Genomic DNA, 21,056 nt, shown 5'->3' on the forward strand with positions numbered 1-21,056 from the left:
CTTAGGCTTGGAAGGGTTTCATAAAAAGAGCATCAGAGCCCAAGCAGACGTCATAAGTAGTCTCCCTAAATCTGAGAAAACCTCACTGAGCCAGATACAGAGGGATTTGGAAGGTTTAATTTTTCTGACAATCCAACTGTAACTGAACATATAGGAGGTAGCCTGTTTGAATTAATCTACCTTTGAAAACACATGGGCTTCAAATGGAGCCTGTTTCCTATATATAAAAAAGTCAGGCTAGAAAGCTTTCAAGTCCTACTAGCATTACTGCTGTCTAGAGACAATTTGGCTTGCATGAAAACAGTGTTGACAAAGCTTGTGTTTTTCTGTTTCTCTTTTGTTTGAGTTAGAAATGTCTCTGAAGAATCCAGAAAACACTTCTGTGCATCCAAATTTTTTAGCAGTTATTCATGTTTCCTCTCAACTTAACTGCTTTGGTTTTGGTCTTCATACCAGTTGGTCTTCATGGCCAGTTGGAACAGAAAATTATAAAATTTGCTGTACTCCTCCCAAACACAGAGCTCACAGAGCCCTTCACAGCAAATCTTTCAGGTTCTATCTAAGATGTGATTGAGACAATCTCAATAGTCTTTATTATGATTATTAATTATTTAAGGGTTTTCATAGCCAAAAGGTCCTCAGCAATGGCTAAAATGCTGTTACCTGGGTACAGCAAGGCAAAGTCAAGAGGAGAGTCTGCTCTATGAAGAGCTCAGGGGTATGCCCACAGACACTGTTTTCACAGCACATGCTGAAATTACACAGGGCAAGTGAGCAAAGGGCTGATGCCTGGGCATGGGATACTTCCTACTTTGAGGAATTCAGCTTGCAAAGTGCAGGAGTAATGCAGGTGAAAAAAAAAAGGATATGTTTTGTTACAAATATATGTATATTTACTTGTAAATGTATGTGCCTCTTAAGACTTGAGCAAATTTCATTGAGGCCCCGTGTAAACTATTCTCTACATGCACACCAATGATAATAGATGTCAGGAACCTGCTGTGTTTGGAGCAGACAAAGAAACCAGGAGGCAATTAGGCTGCTATGCAGCCAACTATCCTCAGAATGAGCAAACAGCTTTGGGTTGACTAAAACAGTATTTCAATGTAATGAAGATTTTTTTTTTGACAATAACTATTTTAGGAGAGGTTTGTTTGTCTGTTTCTGTTGGTTTTGTTTGGGACTGTTCTTACTTGTTCTGCACCTTGGGATCAAGGAGCTCAGAGCCCCTGCAGTGGAAGGAGGAGAGCCTTACTCACAGCCATTCCCACCCGGCATGCAGCTTGGTGTTTTTCCACCGGACACGATTTGTTTCACAAAAGTGCCAGCAGACGTTAACACCTCATTAACATATTCCACATCTTCTTTAAGAAGCATTTTGGTTATTTTCTAAGATCTCTCACTTCCTAATTAATTTCTCTGTCATCTTTTTTTCACAGCGCCTCAGCCAGGGGAGTATAGTCTTTAATGAATTAAACAACATCTTATTTTTGTCTTAGGGCTCCAGGTATATTGGATATTTAATTCTGGTTTGTGTTAAACTAGTCCACCCTCCTCTTAGGCAAGATTTCTTATCTAGAAATAGCATCATTCGTTAATACGCAGATTAAAGGCAATTATAAAAGCACCTGAAGTGCTTCCTCTCCTCTCTCTACATGTTAGATAGCCATTTCTACACATCCAGTTTTATTCATAGAAATTTGACTATTTTCCCTAACTACAAATAAATAAATAGATAAATTTCACACTCCAAAAATGGTATTTTTTTCCTTTATCTATCTCAGTCATTTGATAGATTTGATTGAGGACAGTGCAGTGAGGAGGTGGTAAAAGGCAATGTAAAAGGGAAAGGAGGGGAAAAAGGAAGACCCTGGCTTTGGCTTTGCTTCCAGAGAAAATGCAAAATAGATCCACTTCTTGTGTTTAATTTCCTTTGTACTGAGTAATGAACTGGTGAACATCTTTCCTCAGTTATGGTCAGGAAAACAAACTTCACACCAATAGATCCAAGGGGAATGGCAGCAAGAGAAGAGCTGATTCCACCTGTGAAAGGGAAGGTGGGGTCACAGAAGATGAGCATGGAGAAAAATGCATGGTAAATTGAAACCTCTGCTTCTGTTAAGGCATTTTGTTTGGTGTTTAATACTCTAATCTTCAAGCTCAGATTCTGAAGATATTTCATGCTCTAATCATACAGGTTACAAAGAGAAAAGGAGTTTCACAGGCACTCAGCACTGAAAACCCATGTAGCAAAGAGGAAGGGAGCACCTGTTACATGGTCATCAGGAAGACAGGGTTATAAATTTAGCGCTAAGGACTTGGAAATTAGTTTTTCTCCCCCAAAATAAAATGTGTTATTTTTTCTAAGCTTTCTCTTTTAATTTCTTGTCCAGTTGAAAACCCCAGCAAACCACTCATTCTCCATTTCCCACTAGCAAGAAGTCTGGACGCTGTCTAGGTTGATTTCTAACATAAATTTCTACATAGATTTTCTAAGATTAATTTCTAACCTAAATGTTCTATGTTTTATGGCAAAAGGCCTCACTCTCCAGAATTTCACTATGACATGAAAACTTCAGCAATTGTTCTAATTACAAATCTCTTAGTTATGCCTTCAAATCTATGGCTCCAAACACTTATGGCTGCCAATCTCAGCAAAGTAAGCCTCAGAGATAAAAAACTATTGGTTTCCATAACAGTGATGCACAGGAATTTTACATCTCTGCAACTGAAGGCTGAAACAGTGAGGAACTATCAGGACTAAAAGGCTGAGACTCAGTCTGAATGACCCTCTCAATTATCCTCTTGATTGATTAGCTGTCTGCAGTTTGCTGCTCTCTCCATTTTCAGGAGTCCGAGTTAACTGAAACATGTCTCCCTGTAAGAGCCATGTTATAAATTCACTGAAGATTCAGAACAGACAGATAGGACCAAAATTAGTTCAGCTTCCAAGCACTGAAACCAAGGAGATTGTTGGAAGAGCCCTAGAAATTATTATTCCCATGTTGCCTACCCCTCCTTCTGCCAGATGCGGCTGCCCCCACAGCTGATACATCAATATATCCTTTTCCTGGTCACCATTAAATCAAACTGCTATCAATTTCAGGTCTCATACTAAGTTGCAAGAACTCTCTCTGATTTAGGGACTGCACCCTTCAGGTCTGAAAATTTATTGTCAGCACGGTAAGTGATACCTGGGATAAAAGTGTATTCTATGAATTTTCTGCCAAATGAGGTTCAAGAAAACTGAAGCTATGTATATGTGTAATTATATTCTTTTCAGTCATTTTGCTACAGGTACAAATAGCATACACAAAACATGTAATTTTAGAAATAAAAATGTACATTGTTTAGTATATGCTATAAGAGAATAATATTCTATGAATGTATTTTAATCATTTTACCAAACTGGAAAACTCTTAATTCTGTGCCAGAAGGCTGATACAATAATTATTTTGGTTATATGGTCCAAAGCTCTATAATTTGGAAAATAAATAGTGGCAACTACTCTTACTAAAAAATATTTCTAAGGAAGCCAATAAACAGTATTTTAACTTTGGTAACAAAACACACAGTATTCACCACAAAAATGTGCTTACCATGAAACTAAACAACAAATGAAAATTCTTGTGTGATTGCCTTGTGTAAATAAAGGAAAAATATTTGTGCAGGTCTTAGAAAGAAGAACAAGAAGGGTTTTTTCCCAGAAGTTATTAGTGACTTTGGATTACTGCAATTAGAATTCCCAGACTTGGATTTTACCTTAAAAGAGCTACAGTTTTCATATGTCAAATTCTCCACAGGGTCTAGGTTGAGTACATCTGCTTTGAAGGGTGTCTTAAGGAAGATATAATATAAACATTAATATAATATAATATAATATAATATAATATAAATTTTCAATATACTATATATGAATATGGTATTATGTATTATAATAAAATAATTTGTAATACATTACAATATGCTATAATTTGGAAAAAATATTTGCAAAGCCAGTGGAAAAAACCCTCATCAAATTCCAGCAAGAATTTCACTTTGGAGGAGGATACCCAGAGAGAGAGCTAGGATAAGGTAAAGAAAAGAACTGCAGAGTAATTCACCATGCTACCAAGGGAGAGGAACAGCAGCTGCAATTAAAGTGAGAATCAGGATTTCCTCGGAATCACAGAATCATGGAATGGTTGGGTGGGAAAGGACTTTAGAGATCATCTAGCTCCCACCTCCCTTTCACTAGACCAGGTTGCTCAGGGCCCTATCCAACCTTGCCACAGTGCCCCAAGCCGCGCTGCCCAAGCAGCTCTCTCAGCAAGCTGGCAACATTCTCAGCAGCTCCCTGCTCAAATCCCGCTTTGCTGCATGTGGGGCAAGTGTATCCATGAGCAATTTCTGTGCTGTTTCTGAGCAGTAGAAAATAAGCACCAGTACTTTACTTGGTTGCTGAACCCTGGAGGGTTTTGCTGCCTTATGTAAGGCTTCTGGCTACCATCAGGGAAAAGTATCACAAATGAGATCGAGGAGGAAAAAGTCCATAAATCTGTATTGCAGTTTTTATGGGGAAATGAAAACACACATAAAAATTAGAGTATTTTATTTCAGAGGCATGGCCTCAAAGTGTCGAGTCAGTAGAACAGGAAGCAGAAGTGTTGTAAAATAATCTGGGATAAATTGCTCATAGAAAAGAAATCCACTTCAAACACATGGAGTATTGTGTCCAAGCCACTTTCCCTTTGCCTGTACCCACCTAGGCCTTTGGAGATGAACTTCCTTGCTTGGACTCCTGTTTTCCAACAAGCTGAGAAAGGATAGAGTGTGAGTATTCCACATGCTTGAGAGGAGATAGTTAGATTAGGATCCAATATCTACAGCTGTACTGCAATGCATTGAGTTCAGTAAGAGAGAAAAAAAAGAGGCTTGGATAGCAGCACTGCACCTGAGATGAAAGTCGCATCTCACAGGAGCTCAAAGCTTTATTACAACAAAGCAGAGCAAGCAGATTCCTGACTCAATCCAACATATGTGAGACTAGGGAGCACAGCCAGCTGGAGGATGGCTGCACTGACTCGGAGACAGGTATGGAGCTGGAAACACATCCCATCAGGGGACATGGCAAAGCAGCTTGCGTGCAATGCTCCACAACCCTCCAAAACTGCTTTATGGTCACAGGCAACTCGTATCAGCTCACTGTGATTTACGAACAAGCCAGTCCATCTTTGACTGACAGCAGTTGCTCCCATCCCTGCTGGCCCACACACATTATGCCAGCTGGTCCATGGCAAAAGTGAGGGCCTCTGAAATCTGGTGGGAAAAATAGGAAAGGGCAGTAAAAACACAGGAAGTTATCTTTGCTGAGACTCAGAGCCCTTAGTCCTACAGGAGAGACACACAGTGTCACACAGGCACATAGAAGTGGTAGTGGTATCTCCTGCTTTGGGGATGGGGCTGACAGAAGAGGAAGAGCACATTTGATCTTTTACCCAATGGGCTGCAAAGCTGTCCAGAGTAAAGAGGTCCCTGCCTGGGACTTAGAGAAGTCCAGGAGCCCATTGTGCCACCTCAGCAAAGGTGCTTTCACCTAAGGCTTCAAAGAGTAAGTAATAAAAGTGATGGACTCTCTGGATTCACAATTCTTATTACTTAAACTCTCATCCTGCTATTGCAGGTCTTTGCAGCTTTATTTAAGTTGAGGAACACATACTATCTCTTGTCTGAAAGCAGGTGAGACATCTTTTCAGTGTAACATGCCCATAGGATCCCAGTGGCTTTATTCAAAATCTCTAGAAAGCTCTTGGATGCACCTTGAGCAAATATCTCCTCATAAACCTGACAAGGTTTTAGGAGCCACAGACACAGATGGATGAGATGACCAAATTGTCAGTGCAGGTTTCATGGCAGTAACACCTATGTTACCCTTTCTTCAGCAGAACAGGTTTAAATCTGCTTTAACAATTAACTGGTTTTCTTTTTATCAAAGAGAACATTTGTGCCTGCAAAAAAAATCTTCTGCGACTATTTAACATTACTTCAAGAGCTCAATTATTCTTAAGAAAATCTTACAATCTTTCCCCACCTTTAAGAGAAATTAACATGTTATCCCTCAAAAAAGACAGAATGAAAGCAGATATCTAAGAAGAGAGAATCCTACACTTTTGAAGGTTTTATTTGGCCAAACACCAGGGGGGGCTTAAGAGTGGTGCAAACACAGGAGTCTTACCAAGCAGAATTAGCTCCGCTCCTGGCAACACACTTCAAAAATCCACTAGATTCAGCACCAACTGTTAGTGTTCATTAGTGTCAGGAAAAAACCAGTGATAATGGGAGCTATCTAACTAGTTCAGTGAAACTCTTGCTGTGCCAATTCATTCCCAAAACTGTGACTGTAACTAAAACACCAGACACACGAGCAGACCCTGCTACCGCTGCTTCTATGGCAGCATCCCCTGCTGCTTCCTTCTGACCTGTGATCTGCTTGAAGATAATATGGCCATGTTCACCCTCATCTGTAGTCAGGACCACAGGTTTCCCTAAAGCAAAAGAGTGCAGGAACACAGGCGCCAGAGTGAGTGGGATAAAGCACCAAGTGGGAATGACACCAGTGAAAAGCAAAAAAATTCCTTTTTACATTGGCTTTATATCCAACTGCCCATTTAATTGCTTTTATTTTCTTGCTTACAGGAGGGGATAATATATCTTCTGGTGCCTATGTAAAAAACACATCATACCAGGACAAACGGCCTTAATAACTATTCCATAACCAACAGGATAAATGAAAACAGAAGGGCATTTTAAGGACAAGCTATGGCTTTCCCTGAACCTTTGCAAATTTGATATGCTTCACAAAAGTTACCAAGAATAGGGAAAGTTTACTGTCTTTGGATCATTTATAGATAAACTCAGTGACAAGGTGTAGGAAAAATGTTTCTATTTCCTGACTGTACAATCAGCCAAGTGGACAGACCCTTAGAACTGAAACACTCTGCAAGTGCAGAAATACATTGCATTTGGATCTAATGCATCCTTAGACAAAAATCAGCTTTCCATTTTTCCATTGCCTTCAAAGAACATCTTAACAGGCAGAATGTGACAATATTAATTAATAATTAATAGTAATTATGATAATAATAAAAATTAATTGATTTTGTCCCCAAGAAATTTTCCCGGGTGGCTCTGTTACTGAATCAGTGCAGAATATTATTTCAGATGGTGGTACAAAGGCCTGGTGTGTTTGCCAGCTCTGATCACGATTGATGGCTCTAGCAACAGAGAGAACAAGGGGACACATTCCAGCTTCCAGGGCTGTTAAGACCTGGGAAGGCAGTTCCCTTGGTGCAGCAAGACCGTAAGGAAAAATGATAGAGCTGCAATCCTTAAGCTGCATAATATTTATTTACCTAAAAAAAAAATAGATAGTTGATGAAAAAGACCTCAATTATCTGAATTGTTCCTTTGAACACCCACCCAGTTTGGTTCTTCATTCGATATATCTGAAGCCACAGGTTTGAAAACTGACCCTGCCACTCAAAGAAGGTGCTCATTTAATAGTTTGGTTCAGATAAAAAATGTTGTGGCCCTTAAACAATCTTTTTTTTTACTGTTTAAAGCTTAGCTAAGCATTTTCCCAAGTGCTTCAATAAAGTGAAGCTCTCATTACTATTTTTCAAAATAGACTGGTTGTACTGTAAAATGTGCTAAGTTTTCCTGCCTACAGGTAAGTGAAAGAAATTGCTGTTGTTCATGCCCTGAAATGTTTACTTATTCCAAGAAGAGACTAAGTCATCCTTGACTTCAGCAGTGGTCCTGTGTGGCCTTTTAGCACGGGGTACAGCCCATATGGTTCACATAAAATGTTCCCAAAATTAACAGTAAAAAATATTTAGTAAACAGGTAGAATAAAGACCTCTGGAATTGTCCAAAGACTCATCTGGTAAATCTACAGGGACTCTGCTGAAACTATAGAGGTTTTTACAGTGATATTACTCTTGTGAATTGTCTTCTTCATCATCGTATTGTCACAAGATATTTGCTGAAATGAGAGACAATTTTACTTCATCTATCTGACATCTGCAGAGCAGGAATGCTGTATAAAAATAAGGAAATATAAATCATGCAACTGTCTGCCAGAACTGCTTACCCTAGCAAATATTTTTCTTATAAAAATGGGTTGAAAGGTTGAAATTTGATGGGAAAAGCAATATTTACTAATTTCATTTTTTCACCATATGATGAAAGGCTTAGAAGGAATAATTATTTTTAAATGTAGGGGAAAAGAAAACTCAGGTGCTTCTGGTTTGTTAAGAGAAATCTTTTACCATTCCTTCTATCTCAGGGCCAAATAATGCATTTTCTAATTTTCCATTAGATCTGCCTTCCTCTCATTGGTTCCATCACTTAAACTGGGAATATCCTAAAAGTTATAATTATTTGCTTATAACTCTTTCCTCCTGAGACCTGCCATTCAACAGGACAGCCACTCCAGTTTGGACTTACCTAATGCAGCAAGTCCATTTCTGTGCCATGTGGCCAGAGGAAAAGAAGAAGCTGCCTAAACTCTTCCCTGCCTCTCAGGGCTGATAGAGGACACCCTTCCAACATGACTGCCTCAAATATGAAATTAATTTTTGTGCCCTTATTCACAAAAGCCATGCCTGACTCAGTAGCTGTTTGCAAAGGCAGCAACAGTTTGGGTGGGAACAAGGTGTGACTCCAGCTGGTCATGCAAGTGCTGCATCCTCCTTGCCAACAGGTCTGACATTTATTTGGTCACCTTCCTCCGTGCAATTAAGTAGCACATCACGGGGCACAGGCTGCTGAGTATGTAACTGTAAAACCTGGGAAAGCAATGTACTTTCCTCTCAGAAATAAATTGTACCAGTTGTGGGTCACTCCTGTGTGCAAAAGTGGTTGTTAATGTCTCACAGAATTACAGCCTTGCACACCTGTCTTGGGGTGACTTTATGATGTGTATCGCTGCCCAGAAATGAGTTCTATGCCTTTCTGTGTCTTTAAAACTGGGTGCAAGAGAAAGAAAAAAAAAGCCAGATGAACTTTTCAGAGCAGTTTGTGTTCAAGGCCACAGCAATAGCAGCTTCTGTGGCAGAGCAGAGGAAAGCAGCTTCTGGCTTTTTCCCAGCTCTTGGCTCCTTTTCTTGGAAAGAGAGAGACAGAGAGTTAAACTCCTTTGTTTCTCTGGGACTTTGGGTTCTTCTTCTTCTTCTTTTCTTCTGGAACTGTTTGGCAAAACCAAAACTTACCCGGGAGACCTTACATCTCCGGCCTGGGGGGGGCTCCGCAGAAAACCCAGCTCTGAAGAGGAGGAGAGAGACTACACCCACAGAAAGGACTTTAAATCTTCCCAGGTTTCTCTCCACACTGAGAGGTTTTATTATTTAGCATTATTATTCTTTTCCTGTGTGTTTGTTAAATAAATAGGGGTTTTTTCCCTATTCACTTTCCTTCAAATAATATTTTTTCCCAAACCTGGTGGAGGAGGGACAACTGTAACCTGCCTTTTATTGGAGTACGTTCAAATTTGGATGTTTCTCCAAATTTTGTCTCAAATCGGCACGACACGGCCACATGACTGGACATTTATCAGTATTTTAATGTACATTCAAATAAAAATGTTTACTTGAAAATTCCACAAAGCCAGACCCTGCTTTCACCAATATGAAATCTAGGGAAATCTTTCACGGCAGAAGTGGCAGTCAGGGCGTATCTCTGGCTCACCTTGGCCAGTCCCCCACGGCTCCTAGCAAGCATATTGCTCCCTTTTCTGCAGATTAATTTGCCACAGCTGTCAGAGCATCACTCACAGCATACAGACAGTGGCAAGTGTTTGCCTGACTTTGTCAGGTTGCAGCGTATACAGTCTGATGGCCACCAGCTCTTAAAAATTCATTTTCCTGAGTACATTTTCACAAATATTGAAGACAGCCTTAGGATGTACCATCATAGCTCAGTTTTCCCTCCCCTCAGGAACAAACAAAGCATGGCAATGCAGAAGCAAGCAGTGCCTAGTCTGATAGACTTCATCATATATATTTACCTTGCAAATAGAACAGTGAAACTTGAAAAGAAAACAAACATTCAAAGTGATGTTTCTTTACACAGAAAAATAATCCATCAGTCCTGGCTAGAGAGAATAAAACTCCTCCACTCAGAGGATCTTACTGATTTACATCATCCTTTCAGATATGCAAGAGGCATATGTGAGATCTATCTTCACCTCACAGTAGCTCCCTGTTCACTTCATTTTGTACCTAATCTAAATTAACCACTTAGCTTTCATTCACAGTGAGTGAAAAGATATTTCTAGAGGTTACTAGAGGTTACTCATGGCCCCTAAAGTCACATGGCTAAAGTTAGAGGACATTGATGCTGCTTTTTTTTTTTCCTTATATTACCAGAAGATCAGAATTCATTCCCTCACTCCCTTTAGAAAGCACCAGCCTCAGCTTATGTGGTTTAGGAAGAATTTCTATTCATTCTCAAAGAGCAAGATGACTGACTACCCCTCTTTTCATGGACATGGCAGTATCCTTGCTGCCTAATTCTATGTCTCTTTCAGCAACATCTTATCCCAAAAAGTTAGTTAGTCCCTTACTCTCTCTGTCAATGCTTCCAGGTTGCCATCAATGCATCTGCTCTGTATGTCTTCTTGCCATTTCTCTGCTTCTTCTGCCACTTCTGTGCAAACTGATACACACGGAGTAAAATAAACCGAAATATAAATTGCCTTTATATTCTGTATCAGGGTCCTAGAGGAATCTGTTCAATCAGCTGCCTAATCCCCTGCCTAAACCTGCATGAAACTAAGCTTCCCATTATTACAGCAATTGCTAAACCAGGCATTTAATAGACCTATGATTTGTCCTGGAAGTCATTTATCACATTCAGCAGCTTCAGTGAAGTGTTTTAAATAATTATCCAATAGTAAAATAATATTTAAAAAAAAAAAAAAGTTGAGAAAAACCTAGGGGGATATAGAGGGATTCAAAAAGTGACAGCAAGCATTTTTTAACTGGGCATACACACATAGGAAGCAATGTTCAGTATCATACATATTTTGTTCAGCTAAAAATCACAACATCCTGAAATTGCCTTTTAATGATTGGCACATGAAAACAGCATTCATCAAAGATGACAATAACATGCAGATATTGGTGGATTGAAAACCTTACTGCCAAGGCAATTTCACAGAAAGACCTGGGTTTTTTCTGTAAAACCTCCTGTTTGCTTAAAACCCAAACCTGAGGTCTAGAAAAAAGAAAGCAAGTCTATTGTTCATTGCATGAGTCATACCTAGCACTAAGTTAGATATCCTGGTGGTCAGGGGTGCTCCTCCCTGAAAGACAAGGATTTTCTGTAGATTCCATGTCCCCCGCTGCCAGGCCCAGTCAGACATCTCAGTTTTGCTGGGGTTCCACAAATCTCTCTAATGATACATTTCATTCATGCCTTTTCAGCCATATGGGTTTTTTCTTTTCTATCTACAGTTCCATTTTTACAGATTGACCTCTAGTAGCGCAGTAAATATTACCATATCCCGCAGCTGTAGGGAGGAGGAGAGAAATCCAGCAGGCAGGAATTGTGCAGCAAGATTGATTTATTTAATTATTTTACAAACTCTTTTATAGACTTTTTTCTTCATAGTCTAATTGGACAAAGGATCAGCCACCCCCTGGGTGGATTGGCTAAAATGCTAAACATCCATTGTCAAAATATTTTTCTACCATACCATAAACATAGTTCTACAAGGTCGCAGGTGTTCATGGTTTACAGAACTTCTGCTAATCTCTTCATGAGAGAGAAAAGTATCCCACAGCTTAGAAAGCAGCAGGAAAATTCCTTGCTAACAGCATTTTTGTATCCACAGACCTCAGCCTTCAATTGCACAGCTTGACATGAAGCATCTCCATTTTATCTCTATACCCTGTCCCTGTGGTGAAGGGACCCCAGTGCATAATCATGCTCATGGCACAGAGGTGGGCTTGTAGCAGTGTCTACCTAGAAAAGGGCTTCCACAAGGTACTCAAGTGTGAGATTTACAGTCAGAAATGGTGACTAAGCTGTAGCAAAAGGATGGTATACAAAGAGTGAACTTGCTCAACAAGGCTCCCAACATTCTCAAGAACCTGCCTTCCTCCAGAAAAATCTGTGACAGTTGTCCCAGAAAAGCACATACCTTTAATGTGCATCACATGGTCATCCTTCCATAAATGTTCCCAAGTTGTTTCTCCTCTGCTCTGTATTATCCACTCGCTATTGAATCGTGCCAAACATCTAAGCTCTTCCATTTTTTTCCTCAACTTCCTTAATAGATGCTTTTATCTTAACTGCTCTTTCATTATTTTATAATGTTTTAGTGAATTACCAGTTTTTACAATCGTTAGTGTCCCTGTGTTTTTCCGTTTTGTAGGTGTCACAAGAATTCACTGCGCTCAATGCTATAGAAAGGAAAATACAGACAGAAAAGGAGTTCAGGAAGCCAGGGAAACAGTGCTGGTCACCATGACAGGCACTAGTCTTGGCATATAAAGAATTTCATACATTTCTTATGTTTGAAAATGTCAAAGCAAAGGAAAGAATTTTAAGGAGTGATTTGCAGAAGAGCAGCATGGTCAGCCGGAGGGTGTTATTGGTAAGTCATTTTTCCCCAGACTTGAGGCACAGAATAGGAGAAAGCACAATGATTGTCACTTGAAATTCAGTCAATATGAGTAGGATAGTTGGCACTGTGGGCAAGATGTAGGCCAGGGTGAGCTTCTTGGGCTCAAAGAGAAGACAGACAATTCAGATTTGATGTTTTAGAGGACTGGGAGACAGCAAAGTATGGAGACAGAGAGAAGTTGCCTGCTCACTGCAGATCCTCCATGCAGCCCTTTGCATATGTAAATGTTGGCACCAGAGGCAAGGTCTAGGACACAGCTGTGGGGGTCTCATTTTGCACATACCCTGTCCTGACTCACACAGCTACACGGACTGAACTCTGAAGTGAGGATACAGCTCACAGAAAAAACAAGGCAGGCTCTGTCCTGGAGACCTCTGCTGAAAGGATAAAGGGATTTCATGAAAGAAAGGCCACTGCTGATGTGTTTTGATACAGGTTAGCATGTCTAAAAGCTGCACTGGCAGCCCAATGGTAGGCTGCATGTACTGATAAGGACTTTCTTAGACCTTTCTGCATGCACTAGTTCTCACACAAGGCTGGTGCTCACTGCTGAGGTGCTTTACAGCCAGAGAAACAGAGCGGTGACCTGTGGAAACATCACATGAAACCAGGGAGAATGCAGCACTATGGTGGGTAAGCTGGGGAGCCATGAAATAACTCAGTGCCTGAGAGCCAGCAGTCCCTGCCAGCTCTCATACCACAGTGATTTATGGAGAAGTTTTCTAGAAGTATTTTTCCCCAATATTTAATCATACAGTAGCCCTGAGGTTTCAAAAGCATTCAAAACTCCTGGAAACAGCACTTCTCATTTTTGGTTATTTTCACTTAGATTAGCTAAATACTTACCTATCAGACTTTCAAATACAGTACCTCAAGGGCAATTTTGTGAGAGTTGGGGTAATTGGTAGGTCTTAAACTGTTAATAAGTGTAATATGCCACAGTCCAAATATGCTTTAGCTTATGGAAAAACAACTTAGTTAACTTTTTTAATGTTTAGTCACACCTGTTCTCCCCCGTTTATATCAATAAAGCGTACAAATGTATTTGAACTGGAAAATATTCCATTTCTGAGCTGGGAGAGATTTGCTTTCAACCCAGATTGTCCCTTTTCAGCACAGTCCTTTAAATAGAGAGACCATCAAAAAATATCAGAATCACAAATATTAGATCTCCCACTGAAGTTACAAGTCTGGCATGAAATTTTCATTTGACTGCCAAGGTAGCAAAGAGAAATCTTCCACATTTTCTTTGAGCTGGTACTTCTAATCTGCCAGTGAACTCCCTGTGCATCCAAAAAATTATGGTCATTGTAAAATACCAGAGTTTTAGTAGTTGGTGTGAAGTCCTTTTCACAGAAAAAAATCTGTGAATGTTACTTCACATTTAGGTAGGGAAACTTCTCTTCCTCCATGTGAGGATGTGGCACTCACACCTCTCAGAAACAGATTATATGTGAATTTTACTGTATGAGTCAGGATCAATACCCTTTATTCCACATCATGAAAACATTGCCTATAGTTCCATTTCACTTCTGACACCGTGGCATTTTTTCTTGATTTGGGAACATTTTTCCTTTTAAAAACTTCTGGGCATGTAAATCATCTCTAAAGTTCCTCTGGAAGTGTTCCAGAAGACAGGAGACACACCTTTGGTAATTTCACCCCAAAGCCTCATTAGTCATCTCCTTCATTCTCAGCTCCATGAAAAGAAAAATCTGAGCCTGATGGTGTTCTCAAAGAGCTTTTACCAGTCATTTGATTCAAAATTTGGCTAAATTGACAAGATGTTTCTTCCAGTCCTCATTAGTTCATGTTTCATGATCATAGCACAAGACAGTCTTCAAAACCCCACAAATCTGCAAACACAACCCAAATCTCTGGGCAGCTTTTATCCCCAGGGAAGTCTCAGTTCCAACAGCACAAGCCCTTAGATTTCTAATTTTGTTAATCAGTTGCTAACAGCTTCAGGTCTGAGCCAAACTATTTATGTCCACAGAGAGTGGCCCCACAACGGCAGTAGCAGTGTTTGGAGCAGCAGTATGGCAATATTGCCAACATTTGAAGATGTTTCTCAGAACAGAGCAGACAGAACTGGTGGATCCATAAAAGGCTGTGTTTATAGTGAATGCACAAATTAAATCTGGTAAAAGTTATGAATTTCATCACTCATGCAGTTTCTTCATTCCATTTTTTCATTAATATTCGTAGCAACTATGAATGTTATGACTCATAAAAATTGTTGATTATTTTTATTGCCGTAGGTTTGAAATTTAATGGGTTTGATACAATGACAGAAGCATTTATATTTACAATATGAATCTCAGGATGTGCAAAACAGTGCAATGTAGTGTTCTACATAAACACATCATGTAATTCTTTGAGTTGTAATACATTAGCATTTCTTCAGGCATATGAACTAACTAAGGACTGTATTATTGTCACTACTGTAAGAAAAGAAAGCATCAGTTATAAAACTTGCTGCAGCTCTTTAAGCTCCACTTTAAGCACCTAAGTTCAAAGAGCAGAACCTGAAAACCCGTCTTGTCCTGAAGATTCTTCATGATTATGCACTGAATTGTTGGCAGTAAATGATTTTAAAAGCTTAAATTTCTTCAAGTATTTATGTGCACAGTAACCCAGGAGCCAGATGAGCAAACCTTTCCAACACTTCAGGGCTGTGAATTAAACAGAGCAGAAGAACTGCTAAAAGCTAAAGGCTGTGGTCATGATCTTCCATCCTCATTGTCCATCTAGTTCTGGATATTTTACTCTAAATTAAATGGCAAGAGTTTGTGTTTAATTTTTGAACAGGACCTCTGCCACCAGTTTCTGAGTCAGTGACTCAGAAAGGTTTCTAATGCAGATTTTAGGAGGGCCAGAAGAAAATCAAGAATTATGACCTCCAAGCACATCAAGGAAAAACGGCTCTTGACTTATTCAAAAGATTTGGAGTTGGTCCTCATTCATTCACTTTCACTAATTTCTGAACATGGGTTGTGGGCTAACTGTGTCTGACCCTTTTGGACAAGTTCCCTTTACTTCTGTGCTGAGTCTGTATTTAGTACTACAGAACCTAATGGATTTTGCTATTATTTAGATTGTTCAGAATAATTTATTTCAGATATCATTTACTGTCAGTTATATATTAAATGTAGTTAAAGTCTCTTTATTTTGGTCCTTAACAGCTGCTATTGAGAAAAACTGAATGAAAAATGCTCAACCTGGTCTCAGAGACACCAACAAATCATCATTTTAAAATCTCCTTGAAAATAAAGAGATGAAATGCAGTAAACAAAACTCTGGTTAGATGACAGGAGATTCATTATTGAAATTATGATCCAAGTTGCCACAGAAAAGCAGTGCCTCTTTACAGAAAGCATGTGCATGTTTTTCATTTGCTGGGCTAATCTCACCCATAATTACACTCCAAGACCCCAGGGCCTCATTCCTGCTGTTGACTGACAAAATAGACGAGGCTAGTTTTAAGACACCCACAACTCCCAGATATGAAATGAAAATATTTTAACGGCATCTGTGAATGACAACAAACAACATTAGGGGAAGGACGCTCTGGATACGCAGGATGAGTTGAAAAATGGCCATTGTTCACAGAAATTATCTTTCTAACTCCTAGCAAAATTGAAAAGGTTGCATTTCTATATGAGAAATGACCTCAGAAAATTGTCATCAAAATGCATCATGTAAGTCCATTCCCCACGGTAAGCAATCCAATGGAAGCTACTATTAGAGGACTCTGACGCTACTTGCTGCCATTGTGTTTCACAGGATATATCTACACCCAATTTTTACCCACGATTACTTCAGCCAGGCCTTTCCCTGTATGTTACCTGCTACCACAGCATCAGAAACCCTGCCTGACAACAGGTGCTGGCAGCAGCACCTTCGAGTCCTTGGGTTGAAGCAGGTTGAACAGGGACCTGCTCTCACCTGAACAGGGAGCTGCTGTCTGTTCCTCAGGGGTGCTCTCTGATAAATTACTGTAGCCTTTTGTATACAATGCATATTGCTATTTGGGTCCTTAAATGCAATACACTCTGCATTTGTCCTTCATAAACAGAAAGATTTGGATTAGGTGCATAACACCAGGAGAGGAGCACAGCAATAAGAAAAAGAGGACAGCACAGACTGGCCCCAGGGCTTACCATCTGAGTCCAGCCCTCTTCCAGGACATTTTACTCCTGCCTGGCTTAGCCCTATGGGGCTTTAAGGCATCCTGTGTGCATGTAGCATTTTACAGATAAAACTCATAATAGAGGACTAGGGAAGCTGCTCTGCCCAGCAGTGCCTAAGTCCTGGGCTGCTGCCACTGCCCTCACTCAGTTTTGCCTCCTGACTCACCCTAGGTCACTGGTTACCTGTGTTTAATATAGCAGTGCTTTATATTGCCTACATATTTTGCAGCAAAGATCAATCACTACATAACATTTTCTCATTCAAACTATACTCTGATTCAGCAAAGGACCTAAAGAAACATTTCATTGTTTGAATGATTGCATTTCTTCCAGCACAAAGTCAAAAGATTTTGAAACATACACTGCAATAATTCTTGGCTAAGTGCAAATGAATAACAAAAGCCGCTTCTCTGCTGATGTCCTTCTTTCCATAAACTGGAAACAGAGAAGAATGTACTCCTATAATGAGGAAAATAGTATGATATGAAACATTCACATTTTATACAAATGTAAGTACTTGAAGCACTATCACACAAAGCATAAAAAAAAAAATTGGAACTAATTTATACTTCTGAATTTTTATCTTAAAAGGAACCATTTTTTATTTGAGAAATAAGCAATATGAAGCTAGGTTGACTTTAATATAAGGAAGGCTTCTGGGAAGGCTTTTTCCCACAAATCTGATGCTTTGTGGTTTGGTTTTTTGCCTGATGCCTTTGCCATGCCTGAGCTGCCAGGGTTAGTTTCTCTCTCTGGGGCTCCACAGGAGGTTCCAGTCTGAAACCCAACAAGAGTTGCATTGCTAGCAGAAACATAAAGCATCTTATGGTCTGTGTGGTCCCAACTTATTTACTCTCAGTAAACACACACAAAACACCCAAACAACTTGTCAGGGAAATGGACCCAGAAGAGTAAGCATGCCTTTACATAAGAAAATGAATCAATCTATCTGCTTCAGCAGAAGCAATTGGGATTGCAGAATGGGAAATAGGAGTCAGCTCTAGACAACACTGCTCACAAGAGCTTGCTCTGGGTGTATTGTTCTTCCTTTGTATGAACTCCCTGTATTACTCCCCTAAGTGAAACAGTGCACAGAACCTGACTTCTACAGGCAAAGGCAAAGACTTTGAGAATTTAAGGATTTAAGATTTGAAGTCCATTGACTCCATGTATTTTAGACCAACCTAAGCAGTGATTGTCTAAAACACCACCAATACAAAGAATTAATGGTATTATGTACTCAAGGGACTGGGCCTATTTCAATAGCTACCATGCAGCTTGCACACATAAATAACCATCTTTGGAAGAAATGCAACAGTAGCCCATAGAATTATGCAATCCACTATGCACATACAAATTTACCCTCAAATTTCAGACTGACTTGGACTGACCCAAGAGAATGGAAACTGTCAACCTGTGCCTGAAAGGGATAAAATATCCATACATTAAAAGGTAAATATAAGCCCGGTGCAGAAGTCACATTATACTGAAGATCATTCCTAGAAAATTACTTCTTACCAACCTTCTCCAGACCTGAATGGCCCCTGCTGCCAGGAGCAAAATAGACTTCTAATGAATTTGACATAACAATGTCCCAGTTTCTAGCAGCACCGGCACCAAATTTTTGCAACAATTTTCTCCTTTTCTGAATTCCCTCAATTCCACCCTTGGTTGGACATCCAGGCCCAGAGAGTGGTGGTGAATGGTGCTACATCCAGTTGGCATGTGGTCACTTGTGGTGTTCTCCAGGGATCAGTGTTCGGCCCAGTACTATTCAGTATTTTTATCAGTGATCTGGGTGAGGGCGTCCAGTTTACTCTTGGTAAACTTGTGGACAACACCAAGCTGGACAGAAGTGTTGATCTGCTGGAGGGTAGGAATGCTCTGCAGAAGGACCTGGACTGGCTGCATGGATGGGCCAAGGCTAATTGTGTAAGATTCAACAAGGGCCAAGTGCCATGTCCTGCTCTTGGGTCACAACCCCACGCAGTGCTACAGGCTGGGGGAAAAGTGGCTGGAAAATGTCCCAGTGGAAAAGAACCAGGGGGTGCTGGTCAACAGCAGCTGAACACAAGCCAGCATGTGCCCAGGTGGCCAAGAAGACCAAGGGCATCCTGGCCTGGATGAGCATTATTGTGGCCAGCAGGACCAGGGAGGCGATTCTCCCTGTACTCAGGACTGGTGAAGCACTTTGAGTCCTGTGTTCAGTTCTGGACCCCTCACTTCACGAAGGACACCGAGGTGCTGGAGCATGTCTGGAGAAGGGCAGTGAAGATGGTGAAGGATCTGGAGCACAAGGCTTGTAAGGAGCAGCTGCCGGAGCTGGGGATGTTTAGCCTGGAGAAGAGGAGGCTCAGGGGAGACCTTATCACTCTCTACAACTGCATTAAAGGAGAGTGCAGCAAGGTGAGGGTTGCCCTCCTCCCAGACAACCAGCGAGAGGAAAGAGGACACAGTCTTAAGCTGTGCCAGGTGAGGTTTAAGCTGGACAAGAAGAATTTCTTTACAGGAAGGGTGATTGGGCTTCAGAATGGGCTGCCCAGGGAGGTGGTGAAGTCACAGTCCTTGGAGGTGTTCAAGGAAAGCCTGGACGCAGCACTGAGTGCCATGGTCTAATCGACATGGTGGTGTTCAACTTTAGGTTGGACACAATGATCTCAGAGGTCTTTTCCAACCTAACTGATTTTGTGATTCCAAACAATGCTGAGGAATCAACCAAGATGTGAGAACCAGGACATTTCAAGGCTCTTTCTTTACTCAGCCCTAGACACTGGAACATTCAGAGCCCATACTCTATTAAAACTTGCTGGTTTTGTGAGAAGAATGGCTGAAATACAAAAAACTAATTGTTTTTCTCTGGTAAAAGAGAATGTGTCTGTTGTGTGAGTATGGAGATGTTGCACAGGACTCCAGAACATGCCATTCTTATCCATCTGACAGCTAATTATCCTGTGCAATATATCATGCACAACTAAAAAGCCCCTCCAAACATCAATAAAAACTAGTCATCCTATTTACTGTGGCCTGCCTGAAAGCCACAGTTGGATCTGTCTAAGCCTTCCAACATAGCTTGTAACAAAATCAAGGTATTCTGCTAAGACTGAACAAGAATCCAAGTAACATAGGGCAGTAAATGGAATTTTTGCCATTACAACTTACAGGCTCTATACTGAAGGCTCTACATGCCTGAAAATGCATAGCCTGAGGCCTTGACTTGGACAAGCCTGAATTTAGCTGTTTAACTATGACAACAGTCCAATGTCTGGTACTTGTGGCCAAAGCTTATTTTGGTTGACTTACAGTTTAATGAATACCTGTATTGTGTGGACCAAAGTGCCTCTGAGCTGCCTGGAATGAAATTGGTGTGGAAGATGGCAGGTGCAGGATCATACTGGAGGTCACAGATTATAAAACAAATCATGCTGATAAAGTCAGCAGTCCCTACAGGAGTGCAACCTTGCATTGCTCTGGTAAAAAACTTTCTAGCAGTAAGAAAAAAAATAGAAAAACTAAGTAAATGGAAAGCAGTGGACAGAGCACAGAAACAAACTGCTACAAAAAGCAAACAAAATAAGCCCAAGTAGAACCCAAGAGAATTGTGCACGAAAACTTACCACTATGTTTGTCCTGGCAAAGAGGAGGGAGACAGGACACCTTTCTCTTCCCTGGTGAATGCTGCAGGGTACTGGCAGCTCTTCATAACCCACCCACAGGTACACACACTGAAATTTAAGGCCTGTCAACTGGAGAAACACTGCAAGGGTGAATATAAGAAATGTACTAGGAAGGAGATTTTATTTTATCACATTTTAGCTTTATTATCAAGTATTAATTTGAATTAGATATATGGAATATGAAGATGTAATATTGTAAGTAGACTAATAATGTTGTTATTATTAAACACTAATACCTTTTCATTAAAGCAACAACAAATTCTTATTTTCTCATATGGTTGTATTCTCCTTTTTGCCTATAAAAGGAATTTGAGTGTAAGCATAAAATCTTCCTAAATGCTTCCCTCCTGGCCACCGAGTTGCTTACCTTAGCTGATCTCCCATCCAGGCAAATTATACAGCATGTCTTACAAATAGTAATCTGTTATGAGATTGTTATTGGATCAATTTTGTGTTGTCTCAGACTCTCAAATGCCACGGTATTGCAGAGAATGACTCATTTGCGCCGCATAGCAAATG

Source organism: Corvus hawaiiensis, chromosome 1 (genome assembly GCF_020740725.1).
Source record: "Corvus hawaiiensis isolate bCorHaw1 chromosome 1, bCorHaw1.pri.cur, whole genome shotgun sequence".
Classification (NCBI taxonomy): domain Eukaryota; kingdom Metazoa; phylum Chordata; class Aves; order Passeriformes; family Corvidae; genus Corvus; species Corvus hawaiiensis.